The sequence below is a fragment of the Callithrix jacchus genome, chromosome 2 (assembly GCF_049354715.1).
Source record: "Callithrix jacchus isolate 240 chromosome 2, calJac240_pri, whole genome shotgun sequence".
Classification (NCBI taxonomy): Eukaryota; Metazoa; Chordata; class Mammalia; order Primates; family Cebidae; genus Callithrix; species Callithrix jacchus.
In genome coordinates, this window is record NC_133503.1 from 35743497 (window position 1) to 35758876 (window position 15380).

Below are 15380 nucleotides of genomic sequence, written 5' to 3' on the forward strand. Positions count from 1 at the left end.
AGGCTTAACAGGAAGCATGACTAGGAAGCATCAGGAAACTTACAATCATAGCAGAAGGTGAAGGAAACAAGGGCCTTCTTCACATGGTGGCAGGAGAGAGAGTGACAGAGTATTTACTCACTATTTCAAGAACAGCAGGGAGGAAACCCACCCCCACAATCCAGTCACCTCCCACCTGACCCCTCCTCCAATTCAACAGAAGATCTGGGCAGAAACACAAATCCAAACCTTATTATTCCATCCCTGGGCCCTTCAAACTTTCATGTCCTTTCTTGAGCCTCTTCATTTCCCCTGGGAGCCCTGAAATACAACCCAAGCCACAACACAAAATACAATTATCCCTCTCAATAGTCCCCCAGTCTTAACTCATTCCAGGATTAACTCAAAAGTCCAAAGTCTCATCTGAGACAAAGTAAGTTCCTCCCACTGTGAGCCTGTAAAATCACATACAAGTTATGTACTTCCAAGATACAAAGGGAGTACAGACATTGGGTAAATGCTCCCATTCCAAATGGGGGAAATTGGCCAAAACAAAGGGGCTACAGGCTCAATGCAAGTCCAAAACACAGCAGGGAAGTCATTAAATCTTAAAGCTCCAAAATAATCTCCTCTGACTCCATGTCTCACATCCAGACCAGACTGATGCAAAGGGTGGGTTCCCAAGGCCTCAAGCAGCTCCACAGGGTACAGTCCCCACAACTGCTTTCATGAGCTGGCATTGAGTGCCTATGGCTTTTCCAGGAGTCCAGTGCAAGCTGGACCAAGCTGGACTATGGCGAATCTACTATTCTGTGGTCTGATAGACAGTGGCTCTCTTTTCACAGCTCCATCAGGCAGTACTCCAGTGGGGATTCTGTGGGAGGGCTTCAACCCTACATTTACCCTCTATACTGCCATAGCAGAAATTCTCCATGAGGATTCCACCCCTGCAGCAGACTTCTGCCTAAACATCCAGTCATGTCCACACATCCTCTGAAATCTAGACAGAGCTTCTCAAACCTCAACTCTTCTCTTCTGCACACCCACAGGCCCAACACCACATGGAAGTCACCAATGCCTGGGAATTGCACTCTCTGGAGCAATGGTCCAAGCTGTACCATGGCCCCTTTTAGCCATGGCCAGAGCTGCAGTGGCTGGGATACAGGAAGCCATGTCCCAAGGCTGCACAGAGCAGCTGGGCCCTGGACTGGGCCCACAAAATCATTTTTTCCTCCTAGGCCTCTGGGCCTGTAATGGGAGGGGCTGCCACAAAGGTCTCTGAAATGGCTTTGAGGCATTTTCCCCATTGTCTTGACTATTAACATTCAGCTCTTCTTTACTTATGCAAATTTCTGCAGCAGACTTGAATTTCTCCCCAGAAAATGGGTTTTTCTTTTCTACCACATGGCTGGGCCACAAATTTTCCAAACTTTCATGCTCTGTTTCCCTTTTAAATATAAGTTCCAGTTTCAGATAATCTCTTTGTTCAGACATACAAGCATATACATTTAGAAACAGCCAGGTCATATCTTGAATGCGTTGCTGCTTAGAAATTTCTTCCTCCAGATACCCTAAATCATCTCTCTCAAGTTAAAAGTTCTATAGATCTCTAAGGTAGGGGCAAAATGCTGCCAATCTCTTTACTAAACCATAGCAAGAGTGACCTTTGCTCCAGTTCCCAATAGATTCCTCATCTTTTTCTGAGACGACCTCAGCCTGGACATAATTGTCCATATTGTTCACATTTTGGGTAAAGCCATTCAACAAGTCTCCAGGAAGTTCCAAACTTTCCCACATCTCCTGAGCCCACCAAGTTCTTCCAACCTCTACACACTGCCCAGTTCCAAAGTCATTTCCACATTTTCAGGTATCTTTATAGCAGTGCCCCACTCTCCTGGTACCAATTCTATGTATTAGTCCATTTTCACACTGATATAAAGAACTCCCTGAGATTAGGTAATTTAGGAAGAAAAGAGATCCAATTGACTCACAGTTCTATAGGCTTAACAGGAAGCATGACTAGGAGGCCTCAGGAAACTTACAATCATGGCAGAAGACAAAGGGGAAGCAAGGACCTTTTTCACACGGTAGGAGGAGTGAGAGTGAGGGAGGAAGTACCACACACTTTTAAACCATCAGATCTTATAAGAACTCCTTCACTATCATGAGAACAGCATGGGGAAAATCTACCCCTATAAGCCAATCACCTCCAGCCAGGCTCCTCCTGCAATTTGACATGAGATTTCAGAGGAGACACAAATCCAAACCATATTAGATGCCCAGGAGGAGAGAGTGGCTAGCATTACCCAGTGGGAGAGAATAGCTTAAACATATTCACCATAAAATGAAAGCATGTGATGTGACAATGTCTCAGAAGTTTTCTTAGTTGCTGGGCCAGGACTGGTTAAAATGATGAAATTAGTAAAAGATGGCCTCTTTGTTTTTCCAGTCCCTTTCCACAATCTCCATGTAAAACAGCCATCACCAAGCAGCCTCCCGGGAACCCTGCCTGACCTGCCCCTCATGCCTCAGAAGCAGTAGGTAAGGGCATGGCCTTTGGAGTCAGAAAGACCCCAGGTTCAAATCCCATCACTGCTATTTACTGTGAGTCCTTAAATTCATTGCTTAAGAGTTAAGCCCTTAAACGCTTTTTCCTACATAGAAAATGAGACAGGAAAATATACTTCAAATAGTTGCTGTGATATTTAAGAAAAACAGGGGGAAAATATCTTAAAATCTTAGCATACTGCCTGGCACTTGGCAGGGCTCAACAAATGGCAGCTCCATTTGCCCTTCCCCTCCCCACATCCTGACCCACCCGGCCCTTAGTATCTACTGCTGACCTGATGAGTTGGTCTTTCCAACTACACTCGAAGCTAACCAGCTGGCTGAGTTTCAACTACCTATACTCCTTAAGAAGACAAGATGGAAACAGATTTGTGGGAGACTTTAGAAGTTCTCTAATAATGATCCTCACCCCCAAGAATGCAGCCAGCCTGTGTGAAAGGCTGGCCTTACAAGGTGACCTAGTCAGGATAACTTTCTCCTTCCCTCCAGCTAGTTAAGATGGAGCTGCAGTGAGAGAAACCAAGGCAGTCTAAGAATAAAGAGGGCAGTGCCACAGGCTTTGGCCAAATAGAAGCATCTACTGATTGAGATGGAAATGATTGACAGTAGGGAGTCCAACAAACAGTTAACTGTGAGGCCCCTGTAGGCCCATACCACCCTCTCATCAACAGGCATCTATGACAGGCCTTCCACAGTTGCAGCTCTCAGGGCATGCTTTCACTCTTTCAGGCATTGGTGTCTATTCCACTTCTTTCCCACCCACCCCCACCCCACAACCCCCAAGAGTCCTGAATCATTTGCAATTTAAAATGAAGCTTCCGGTAAAACTCAGCACTGGCTCCCTCCTCATCAGCCCAACCAAGGTCATTGTTCTTTCAGGGAACATAAAAGGCACACACTGTTTTCCCCACCCGCTAGACCAAGCATGAACACCTCTTCCTCCTGCTATGTCCACACCCTGTGCCTCAAATGTCCAGTCCAGCTCCAGGCCACATTTTCCAAGGCTACCCTCCGAGTCCCCAGCTGGCACAAACCACATGGGCTCTGTTCCAGGCACAAGGACTGTCAGCAAAGCATGGACATATGGCCCAGCAAGCTCCCTATGGGGATTCCACCTGGGCCTCTGTATACAGGAGGCAAAGGGGTGCTTGCCCTTGTGGCAGGGAAACAAGGCCTCTGAGGAATAAGCACAAATGCTCACTTAGAATTGACAGGCAGAGCTGCCCGCTGGGACTCTGCCCACGATATTTTGTTAATCAGGTTCCACCATACCTGGAACCCAAACCCTGCTCTAGCAGTCTAAAATAGACTACCCTATCAAAGCTCTAGCTTCAATTCAAAGCTCTACCACTCACCAGGTATGCCACCATGAACAACAAATGCAACTTCCCTGGGTAGTGTAATAACTGTTTTCTATGACTGCCGCCATGAATTGACACAGCCTTGGTAGCATATATACACATACATGTGTGTATGTTTCCTGGAGGCCAGAGGTTCACAATCAAGGTGCCCAGCAGAATCCCTCTGAAGTTTCTAGGGGAGCTTTCTTGCCTCTTCCAGTCTCTAGTGGCGCCTGACTTTCTTGTTTGCGGCAGTAAAACTCCAATATCTCCCCCTCTAACTGCATGTGGCCTTCCCCTCTGTGTGTCAAATATGCCTTTTAAGGACACTGATCATTGGATTTAATGTCCACCCTAAACCTAGCATGACATCACCTCAAAATTTCCAACTTAACTACATCTGCAAAGACTCTTTCTAAACAAAGTCACATTCACAGGTACCAGGGATTATGACTTGAACCTAACTACTGCAGATGGCGGGGTGTGCATGATTCACCCCTGTAGTATCTATCACATAATTACATCGAGTTAGATTACAAGAGATAATGTCTGCAACATACTTTGCACAGTATAGGCACATGGCAAATAATAAACTTTACATGTTGCTTTTATCACAGTTATAACCTTCATCTCCCTCTCCAGGAAGCCTTCCTAGTACCTCATTCCAAAAAAATTTTGAGACAATTCAGGCTTCCACTCTAGATCACAATCACCTTAAGATTAGGAACCCTGTTTGTTGATATCCACTTCCTCAGTACTAGTAAGAGTGTGTGGTACATATAAAGGTCTGTGGTCTCAGTGGTAAGAGCACATGCTTCTGCATCAGATAGACCCATTCTTTGAAACTGGCTCAGCTGCATTCTAATGATATGATGTCAGATGTGTGAATCAATATTTAAGCCTTACCATTACCATCTGCAAAACAGGAAAATGACCAGCCATGTAGGAATGTTAAAAACACTTCAGATATCACATATGTAGCACCAAAGAGTAACCAGCAAATAGTATGTGCTCCATAACCAGAATAATGATTCATTATTGTGCTTGGGAATTGTTTTGTTAATAAACATCTAATAACTAAATAACTGAATACCAACAGCCACTCCTCACAGTCCAACAGCGGTGTCAGCTTCACCATCCACATTCCTGTATAGACCTCTGGTCCTCAGAGGTAGTGCTGGGATTGAGCCCACAACCTTACCTCCTCCACATCTCCTAGGAGTGAACACTCCACCTGCAGATTAATAAACCAACTCATTCATCCATTCTTCAGGCATTCAATGAACACATACTCTGCCAGGTTCCTACCATCTGCTAAACACCTTCTGAATGCTCTTGAGGAGGGATAAGAAACTTTTTCTGTCAAGGGCCAGATAGTAAACATTTTAAGTCTTCTGGGCCATATGGTCTCTGTTGCAACTACTCAACTCTTCTGCACGAAAGCTGCCACAGACAACATGTAAACAAATGAGAATGGCTGTACTCCAAAACAATTTTATTTACGAAAGCAGGTGGTGGGAATTACAGCAAGGTAGCAGGATACAAGGTTAATATACAAAAGTCAATTGCTTTCATATTTACCAGCAGTGAACAAGTGGAATTTGAAATTAAAAGCACAATATCATTTACATTAGCACCCAAATAAATAAAAAACTCAAGTATAAATCTAAAAAAAGTACAAGATCTATGTGAGGAAAACTACAAAACTCTGATGACAAAAAAAGAATTGAGAGACATTCCATGTTCATGGATAGGAAGAATCAATATTATTAAGATATCAGTATTTCCCAACTGGAGATTTAATGCAATCCTAATCAAACTCCCACAAGTTATTTTGTGGATCCTGACATACTGACTCTAAAGTTTATATGGAGAGGCCAAAGACCCTGAATAGATAACACAATATTGAAGAAAAAAGTCAGGACTGACATTACGCAACTTTGAGACTTACTATAAAGCTTCCATAATCAAGATAGTGCAGAATAGAGAGCCCAGAAAAAGACCCACACAGATATAGTCAACTGACCTTTGACAAGGAAGCAATGATAAAAGGTAGTCTTTTCAACAAATAGTGCTAGAAAAATTAGAGATCTACGAGCAAAGAAAAAATAAATCACAGATTTTATAACCTTCACAAAAATTAACTAAGAATGGATCACAAACCCAAGTGTAAAATACAAAACTATAAAACTCCTAGAAGATAATGCAGGAGAAAATCTAGAAAGCTTGATGATGTCTTTTAAGATATGACACCAAAGACAGAATCCATGAAAGAAAGAATCAATAAGCTGGACCTCATTAAACTTAAAATTTTCTGCTGTGCAAAAGATATTGTCAAGAAAATTAGAAGAAAAGCCACACACTGCATAAAAAATATATGTGAAAGACATGTCTGACAAAGCACTGTAATCCAAAATTTACAACTCTTAAAACTCAACAATAAGAAAACAAACAACTTGATTTTAAAAAAACAAAGAAAGGTCAAAGACCTTAACAGACACTTTACAAAAGAAGACATATAGGTGGCAAATAAGCCTATGAAAAGATGCTTTACATCATGACATTAAATTTGTCTCAATACAAATTAAAACAACAATGAATCCGACCACACACCTATTAGAACAGCCAAAATCCAGAACACTGACACCACCAAATGTTGACAAGGATGTAGGACAATAAGAACTCTCATTCATTGCTGGTAGAAATGCAAAAGGGTACAGCCCCTTTGGAAGACCATTTGGTGGTTTCTTATACTACCAAAGAAACCAAACCAAAGGTTTGTTTGGTGACAGCAAACACACTCTTGCCATACAATCTAGCACAAGTGCTTTCCTTGGTATTTTTCCAAAGGAGTTGAAAATTTATATCTACACAAAGCCAGCACATGGATGTTTACAGCAGCTTTATTCACAATTGTCAAAACTTGGAAGCAACCAAGATACCTTTCAGAATAAATAAACTATGGTATATTCAGACAATGGGATATTTTCCAGCACTAAAACAAAATGAGCTATCAAGCCATGAAAAGACATGGAGGAACTTCAAATACATTTTACTAAATGAAAGAAGCCAGTGTGCAAAGGCTTACAATACTGTATGACCTCAGAGGATTTTTAGGGCAGTGAAACTATTCTGTAGAATACTATTAATACAGTGATAGATACATGACAGTATCCATGTGCCCAAACCCATAAAATGCACAACACCAAGAATAATTGTAGTAATGTAAACTATAGTCTCTGGATGATAATGATGTGTCAATGTAGGTTTATCAACTGCAACAAATGTGTGACTTGCAGGGATGTTGATAATAGGTCAGAGGTAGTGCAGGTGTTGCAGCAGGGGCTATACAGGAAATCTCTGTACTTTCCTCTCATTTTTGCTGTAAATTTAAAACTGCTTAAAAAAAGCAAAGTCTACTTAACAAAAAAAGGGTGGTGGGCTATATATAGTTTGTGACCCCTGCTTTTAAGGATACACAAATGAGTAAGATGCAGTCTCCATACAATGAGAAAAAGTCACACAGAGAGGAAGAGACAGTGCTGAAAATAGAATCCAGGTCTCCCATCCCCATAAAGGCTATTGAACTAAGTTCTACCTGTTCCACCCAGGATCAATTAAAAGTGCATTTAAAGGGAAAAATAGGAACAGTTACACCAAAATGATTTGTCAGATGGCACAGAGGAAATATTTATAATATGAAATCCAATCAACAGATATGAAGAGTCTGTTCACACACACATTTAACTAGTATTTACTGAGTGAATGAGAGTTTCATCTCCTGGGTGACAGTATTGTGCTAGATGCTAACTGAAACCACACAAAGTATATAAGCACATGGCAGACCAAGAAACCCCACTGAATGCAGATACTCTTTCAAATATTATGCCAAGTTCTTGTGTTCTCTGATGGCATCTCTAGGGTGAGGGGTATGTGGGGGGAAATTTTGATGTTGAATTTACAAGACATTGTAGAACAAAAGCAAGGTCACAAGACTATGCTCTATTTTTCTTGATATACAGACGGATGTCTAGAGTGGGTGGGTCTATGATGACCTGTACCATTTCCTGCCCTTGAAGGACTTCAACCCCTCATTCAAGTCCACATGGTATGATGGCATGGAGGGCCCCAGCCACAGAGGCAGCCCTCCAGTTCAGCTCAATGGCATGAATGGCCACTGTCACCTTCCAGCTCTCCAAAGATGTGGACACAGTTTCTGGATGTGGCATTCACACATCACACTGAACGAGAAACTTTCAGCGCCTCTGCCAGGGCTGCAGATTCTGTTCTACAGAACACCAAAACTGCTCAGCAACCTCTTCAAAACAGTCAAAATTAGTTTTAGACAAACATTTAAGAGGAAAAGAAAATCTATCTGAAGGATCTTGCCAACACTCACAGCTGTGACACTGACAAGAAAAGGGCTGCAGAAGAAAGAATTTGCCAGACCATTCACTTGTCATCATATACAGCACTTTGCACAAATTGGCATAATTTAGGTAGGCAAGAAAATAAGCCAACTACAGCAAAACACCTAAGGCTCATTCCAAAGACCAATCAAGGCAGGATGCAAGAGGTACAAATAAAGCACACTGCCACACACTTCCTGGGAGATGGTTTTTATCGCAGGCTTACAAATGATAATCCAAATAAGACACATAAGTTCCAAGTATAACAGCCCTCTTTAAATAGCACAGAAACATCTCCAATTCCTCACAAGCTCTGGTGTTGCACAAGACTACCAGAAGGGTCAAGAGCTTTCTAGACTTCCAAGAACACCTTTTCCTGGTCCTGTCCCCTCAGGAGCTTACATGCCCTGCCCTCTCTTAGGCACTGCCTGTCTCTGTGGACCCCAAATGTTTGAATCCCTGCTATCTAATACGACTAAGATTTGTACTAAGCTTTTGACAGCACAGAGCATCATTGCACCAAACATCCTTCATCGGGGTTCAAGGTGTCATTGCTGAGGTGAACCAGAAGCAGGAGGGATCCCTGACTTGGTGGATTTAACACATGGTCCCAACAGTTGATGAGGTGATGAGCAATCCCAAAGCAGGTGGTGATGACAAGAGCCACTGTTCCTGACTACCACCACGTGCCGAGCTTCCACGGAGCACTTGCAGGTCAGTTTTCAGCATAGCGACATCCCCATTTCACAGACCAAGAGCCACAGAGCTGCAAGAGGCAGAGCTGGTGCTCACATCCAGGCCTCCAAGATGCTAAGGAAGAGATCTGAATCAAGTCCCTCATGGCTAGAGTGTGGAAGAAAAACCAGTTGGCCACAACATCTTGGGTTCCATGCAACTTAGCTGTGTTGTGTCTTTAAGGTTTGGATGGGTACATACAGGTGTCAGACATGCTTGATGGCATTTTATTGGAAAAATTCTAGGCTACTAACAGTATCAACTAATTCTGTGATGTGAGAATGTCAAGGGCATACTCAGCATGCAGGGATACCACCACCCCATCCTCCTCTACCCACAGTGTCCTGTTCACTCTGATCAACGTATGTGGGTGGGAGAGGATCTCTACCTCCACCAGGGCTCAAGCAGAACGTCGTGTTCTTTCTTACTGTGACATAAAAATTCCCATGTCTTTGTCCTATATTCCCTACTAAAGGAGACCCTTTCTCCTCTTCTCTCTAGAAGGGACTCTGCAACCTGGTGGGACTTGGGGATTTTCTATTTAATAAAAAGGGCAAAATACAAGACAATTTGGCAGTCAGAAATCCCCTGTGGTCTGAAAGAAGGTCATGGAGAAGTCAATGTGGTGAAATCATGCTTGCCTGGAAGCCCGTATGCATCTATAAGCAAATAAAGGACATTTGTTCCCGAGACTGCTAACGCAATGACCCCTGGGACCTGAACAGCCTCCCAGCCTAACTCATATATTTTTAATGAAAAATTGCAAATTAGATTAGCTTAATTTGACCACATCTGCCTTTTTAAATAAAGGAAATTACCATTTTAATAGGAACACCAGCTATTTGTCTTGAGGAAGAGGGTCTTTGTGAGGTCTGCTTTGCCCATTCTATTTCTGCTTTGACTAAGAGAAAAGGGGACTGCAAGGCAGGGGACAGCTGCTTAGGCTTGAAAACTACACAGTGGTTCTCCTGGTGAGCATACAAAGAGGTTGAGAGAAACACCAGAGAAATCCCTACCTTCATAGATGTTCTCAACTACCAGAGGCAAAAAAGGTTTCCCTCTATGTTTTAACGTGACCCGCCTCAATTGCCTTCAGGAAATCTGTTCTGAGCCCCTACTGCCAGCAAGGCATGGCATCAGGGCCAGCACTTTCCAGCAGAGTTCAGGAAAGAAGCCAGAGGTCAGCTGTCTGAACCAAGGCCTACAGTTAGGGAGTAGCTGGTAGGGGATGTGGCAAATGGAACAGAGCTGGTGCAAGTATTTTTTTTAATACTTTAAGTTCTGGGATACATGTGGAAAACATGCAGGTTTGTTACATAGGTATACATGTGCCACGGTGGTTTGCTGCACCCACCAACCCATCACCTAGGTTTTAAGCCCTGCATGCAGTAGGTATTTGTCCTAATGCCCTCCCTTCCCTTGTAGGATTGAGGATGCTTGAGAGAGGGGCCTGATTGCACTACCCAACAGGCCCTGATGTGTGATGTTCCCCTCTCTGTCCATGTGTTCTCATTGCCCAACTCCCACTTATAAGTGAGAACATGTGGTGTTTGGTTTTCTGTTCCTATGTTAGTTGGCTGAGAATGATGGTTTCCAGCTTCATCCATGTCCATGCAAAGGACATGAACTCATTCTTTTTATGGCTCCATAGGATTCCATGATGTATATGTACCACATTTTCTTTATCCAGTCTATCTCTGATGGGCATTTGGGTTGGTTCCAAGTCTTTGCTATTGTTAAAGTGCTGCAATAAACATACGTGCTCTGGCAAATGTACGGAGAGAGGGAATGGCTGGATGAGGCTAAAGAACTGCCAGGAACCCAGAAATACAGGCCACCTTAAGAAGAGACTTTGTCTTGAGGGCACGAGAGAGAGGTGGTTTTATTTTCAGAAGAACCTCTGGCTCCTGTGTAGGAAACTGTAACTGCAGTACAGCAATGGCGACTGCCCGCATCAGAATGGGGCTCATCCTTTTCTCCCAGCCCCACCAAACCTCCAATTCACTGAGCGTCTCCCCAGGTCCTTCCTCACAACTCTCCCTCCTCCCTCCAGGGTGAATTCCTCTTCCTCCTCCTCCTCAGCTGGTTCCTTGTCTGCATTTTTCATATATTCCTCCTGGGATCTGCTCCTGCAATCAGGCCCCTCTCTCAAGCAACCTCAATCATCCCCAGCTGCCTCCTCTTGAGCTCCAAGTCTCTAAGGCACAGGACAGCCTTCTCCCCTAGCCCTGCCATCCCCAACAAAGGTCCTGGGCTTAGCTGCCAAACTCCCTGAGCATAGGCTCTAATCTGACGTCCACACACTGCCCTCCAGGCAGCTATGCGACCTGCCTTCTACTGCCACAGCTCCACGAAACTGCCCTCTCCAACCCCTTCACTGACCTCCACACTGCCAAATCCTTGAACTCTTCTCAGTTTTCTTCCTCATGGTTTTTCCCACTCTTGACCATACACCATTCCTCCATCTTGAAACTCTTCTCCTTTAGTCTAAACTAAACTCTATCTACAATTTACACCTACGTTTCAGGTCACTCCTTCACTGGCTCAACTTTCTGTTCCAATGTGTACACTGGTCTCAAGGCTCCATTTCCAGCCCTCCCTTCTCTTTGTGTTTCCCAGAACCCCCAAGTCCATGGCTTTACCACTGCTTCCACCCACAGTCTGTAGACATCCAACTGCCCAAGGCATATCCAACCTCAACAACTTTACAATCCCCAACACCAGCCCACAACCTGACTTTCACCTAGCTTTCCTACTTCTGTCCAAAGTACAACTCCTATGGCTAGAATGCTCAGTTATTTCTATAACTTATCTCTGTTCCTCTTTTCTTCCATAAGGAATTACCGAGTCTTAGCAAATCTCCCTGGATGGTATGTGCTGCCCCCAGGGGTGGTCTCTGGAGTTACAGGGAAGGGTTCGGACTCTGGAGACAGATGGCATGGGCTCACACCCAGGCTGTGACAAGGTGTCTGTGTGACCTTAAACAAGCTGTTTAACTACTATGCCTCCGTTTCCTTATCTGTAAAAGGGGATAATACAAGTACTGTTCTGAGGATTACAGGTAAACACAATGAGTTTGGCATAGTGCCCAGCATTTAGTAAGAACTCAATTAACGAAAGCTACAATTATTAATCGGACTGCTTTGGTCTATCCCTTCACTTCCATTTCCTTCCATCCCTAGGCCCATGCTTGAATTATTCCAATACATAATGACTTGGTTCCCTTTATCCAGCCTCTGTTCACCCAAATGTGTGCCAAATATCATTCTTAAATTTACTTTTTGAGGCCCCACCCTTATTGTGTCATCCTCCATTACTGACAAGATAAAGTCTAGCCTCTTTCTCCTAACACATGATGCCCAGCAACCCTCCTCTACTCATAGCAAATGGGCAGACCCAGCCCCAATATCCAGTGCTTTCTCCACATCTTTGCCAACACATACCCTGTGTCTTAAAAGTCCCCTCCCCCACTCCCCACATTTTATGTACATGATAGAATTTTGTGCAGCAAGTAAGAAGGGCAATGAGGATGTATATTACACATCAATTGCATTAAGGGCCCCAATTCTTAACCCTTTACTGTATGTACATTCTTGGCCATGTCACCTTGCAGTGGTCTCACACTCTGCCATTGAGCCCATCCATGTGACTTGTCAAAAGAGGACACAAGAAGAGGCTTGAAAAAACATAGTGTTTCAGCTTCTGCTCCTCAGCCATCACCATGAGAACATGCCAGAGCTAGCTGCTAGGAGATGAGACACATGGAGTTGCCCCAGCTGAGGCCATCCTGCATCAGCTGACAGCCAGTAGATGCACAGCCATGCCAGGAGACCAGCCAAGGTGAGTGAATTCCAGCTAACTACAGACATAAGTGCTTATTGTTGTGTGTTTCTGTGGCTGGTTGATTTGCAACAGATAGCTGATATATGCATCAAGTAACATCAAGGAAAGTTCACAGTGCGTTAGAAAGGGAATATCATAGACAGCAGAGCAATAACATGGTCCCAACCATATGTGTGCGCTTATGTTCATAGGCAGTGACACAGCTGCAATTATATATTTCTAATAATTGTTCATCTAATGCTAGGTTGTTTCCCAGCCTAGCAGAGAATGTTCTTAAGAAACTGTATCTGCTTTGTTTACCATAATAAACTCAAGTGCCTACCTCAAGGCCAGAAACATTTTATACTCATAAGAAACACTATTAAATGAATGAATTTCCATGCAAGTACATGCATCCACAGATCTAGAGAGTTTACACCAAATGGTAAAAAGTGATTATCTCCACATGCTCAAATGATGAATTGTGTTTTAGGGTTTAATAAGTATTTTCTATTTATCTACAGTTAACATGGATGACTTATATAATAAAGTAATAAGAGTAAAGTAATAAATATTTCAAAATGAAGATTCCCTGGATTCTAAGCAGAGGCTTCCTCAGTCAGCCAAACCCCAGGCAATGCTTCCTTCTCTGAACCCTTGGTGTGCACTGTCATTCATTCTTACATCTTCTGCGGGTAGACCACGAGGTCAAGAGATCGAGACCATCCTGGTAAACATGGTGAAACCCCGTCTCTACTATAAATACAAAAAATTAGCTGGGCATGGTGGCACGTGCCTGTAATCCCAGCTACTCAGGAGGCTGAGGCAGAATTGCCTGAACCCAGGAGGCGGAGGTTGCAGTGAGCCGAGATCGCGCCATTGCACTCCAGCCTGGGTAACAAGAGCAAAACTCCATCTCAAAAAAAAAAACCACAAAAAAAGATTCCTGATACTAAGAGTTGTACAGTTTACTGGTGGATCTTGTCTCCACCAGTTGACTGTAAAACTCTTAATAACAGGAGTTATCATTTAAGCCCTCTACACACTACACAGTCCCATAGCATTTAATGTCAACTTTTAAAGTTAATTCATTAGCATCTCTGAATTTTATAATTCTGAAAGAGAGAAAGTCTTAAAATTATTGTACATTTGAAGGAACTGAGGCACTTAGTGAGATGTTTAGGATCACAAAGGACAGCTTTATAATTCATCACAAGGCTGGAATCAGATCTCAAACCTTGACCTTCTCTCCAGTGTTGCTGCCACCATGCCTTATAGCATTCATCAGTATTAACACTGGCGACCACACGAACAGACTCCCACAGGCTAGACCCTTCAAAGGCTGGGTATCAATCTCATCCATCTTTGCAACTCTCCCATCTGAATCAGTGCCTTACATGCAATAAGTGCTCAATAAATGTTCACTGAGCTGAACCAGGAGGCAGAACCCACAGGAATGAGAAAGTCAGCTCCAAGAGCCAGTTCTTGTTTCTTACATGAGAGAAGTATCACAAAGTGTAATAGGGTTTTAAGATAGTCTCTAGAGCAGAGAGAGTTTGTAAGGCTCATTAAGTCTAGGGGTCCTTAACCTGAGACTCATAGATATACTTCACAGAGTCCACCAAGCACTGGCACTGTGTGAAAAAAATGCTTTTTGGATATGTACATGTTTCTCAGAGAATGGGTAAAGCTTTGATCAGAATTGGTGTCAATAACTCAGCAAAGCTGAGATCCAGCAAGACTAAGTGACTTCTGCCTGGTGGTGCATGGTGGCCAATGGGCAGAGCTGGGGCCAAACCCAGACCTCCTCATTTCTACCCTGGGGTTTTCTCTTCCTTGTAGGTTGCCCAGCATGTGGCATGTATATGCCAGTGACATGCTCCCAGAACACTGCATTTCTGTAGCTTGGAAGGATGGTCAGACAGCTTTATAGCTTTATTGAATTTTGTTTCCCGCAGACCACAATGTTTTGTAAGGGTAAAAAATTTCTGACGTGATCTGGATACATTCCTCTAATTCATCAGCAATTCATACAAATGTCAGGCGTGCCAAAGTAATTTTCTTTAAAATGATTTATCAGCCATATGAACATAAGCCATTCCGCCTGGTCTTTGGAATTAAAACCACATTTCTCTTCAGAAGAGAATAGAAGTGCAGTCTTGACAAACAGGACACATTTTCACTGGTCTGGGATGAGCTGGTCTCCAGCAGTGAACAAAGTGGTCAACAGGAGGAAGGACACTTTGTCAGGCCTGTGAATCCTCCCCACATCTCATCCACACCAGATCTGCCACTTGATGCCTGGTGACTCATTCCCAACTGACTGTGTTTAATAACTAATATAATCACCCAGCTACCAGCCCAACTGCAGGCAGCTGCTACATTATGTGTGCACTGAAAAACAGGAGAAGGCAAGGCTATGGTAAGGTGAGGCGGTTGATGGAGCAGAAATAATGTTCCTGCAATGCAGCTTGGAAGAGATACAAGTCAGTTCCTGTAAGGCATGAAGCTTATAGGAATAAGAGGT

General features: G+C 43.4%; 1 protein-coding gene across 1 annotated transcript in view; it reads right to left on the reverse strand.

Annotated features, from left to right (window-relative positions):
* The window catches only part of SPOCK1 (SPARC (osteonectin), cwcv and kazal like domains proteoglycan 1), a 533103-nt gene that overhangs the window by 410960 nt on the left and 106763 nt on the right, over positions 1-15380 (reverse strand). The gene's annotated exons all lie outside the window — the stretch shown is intronic.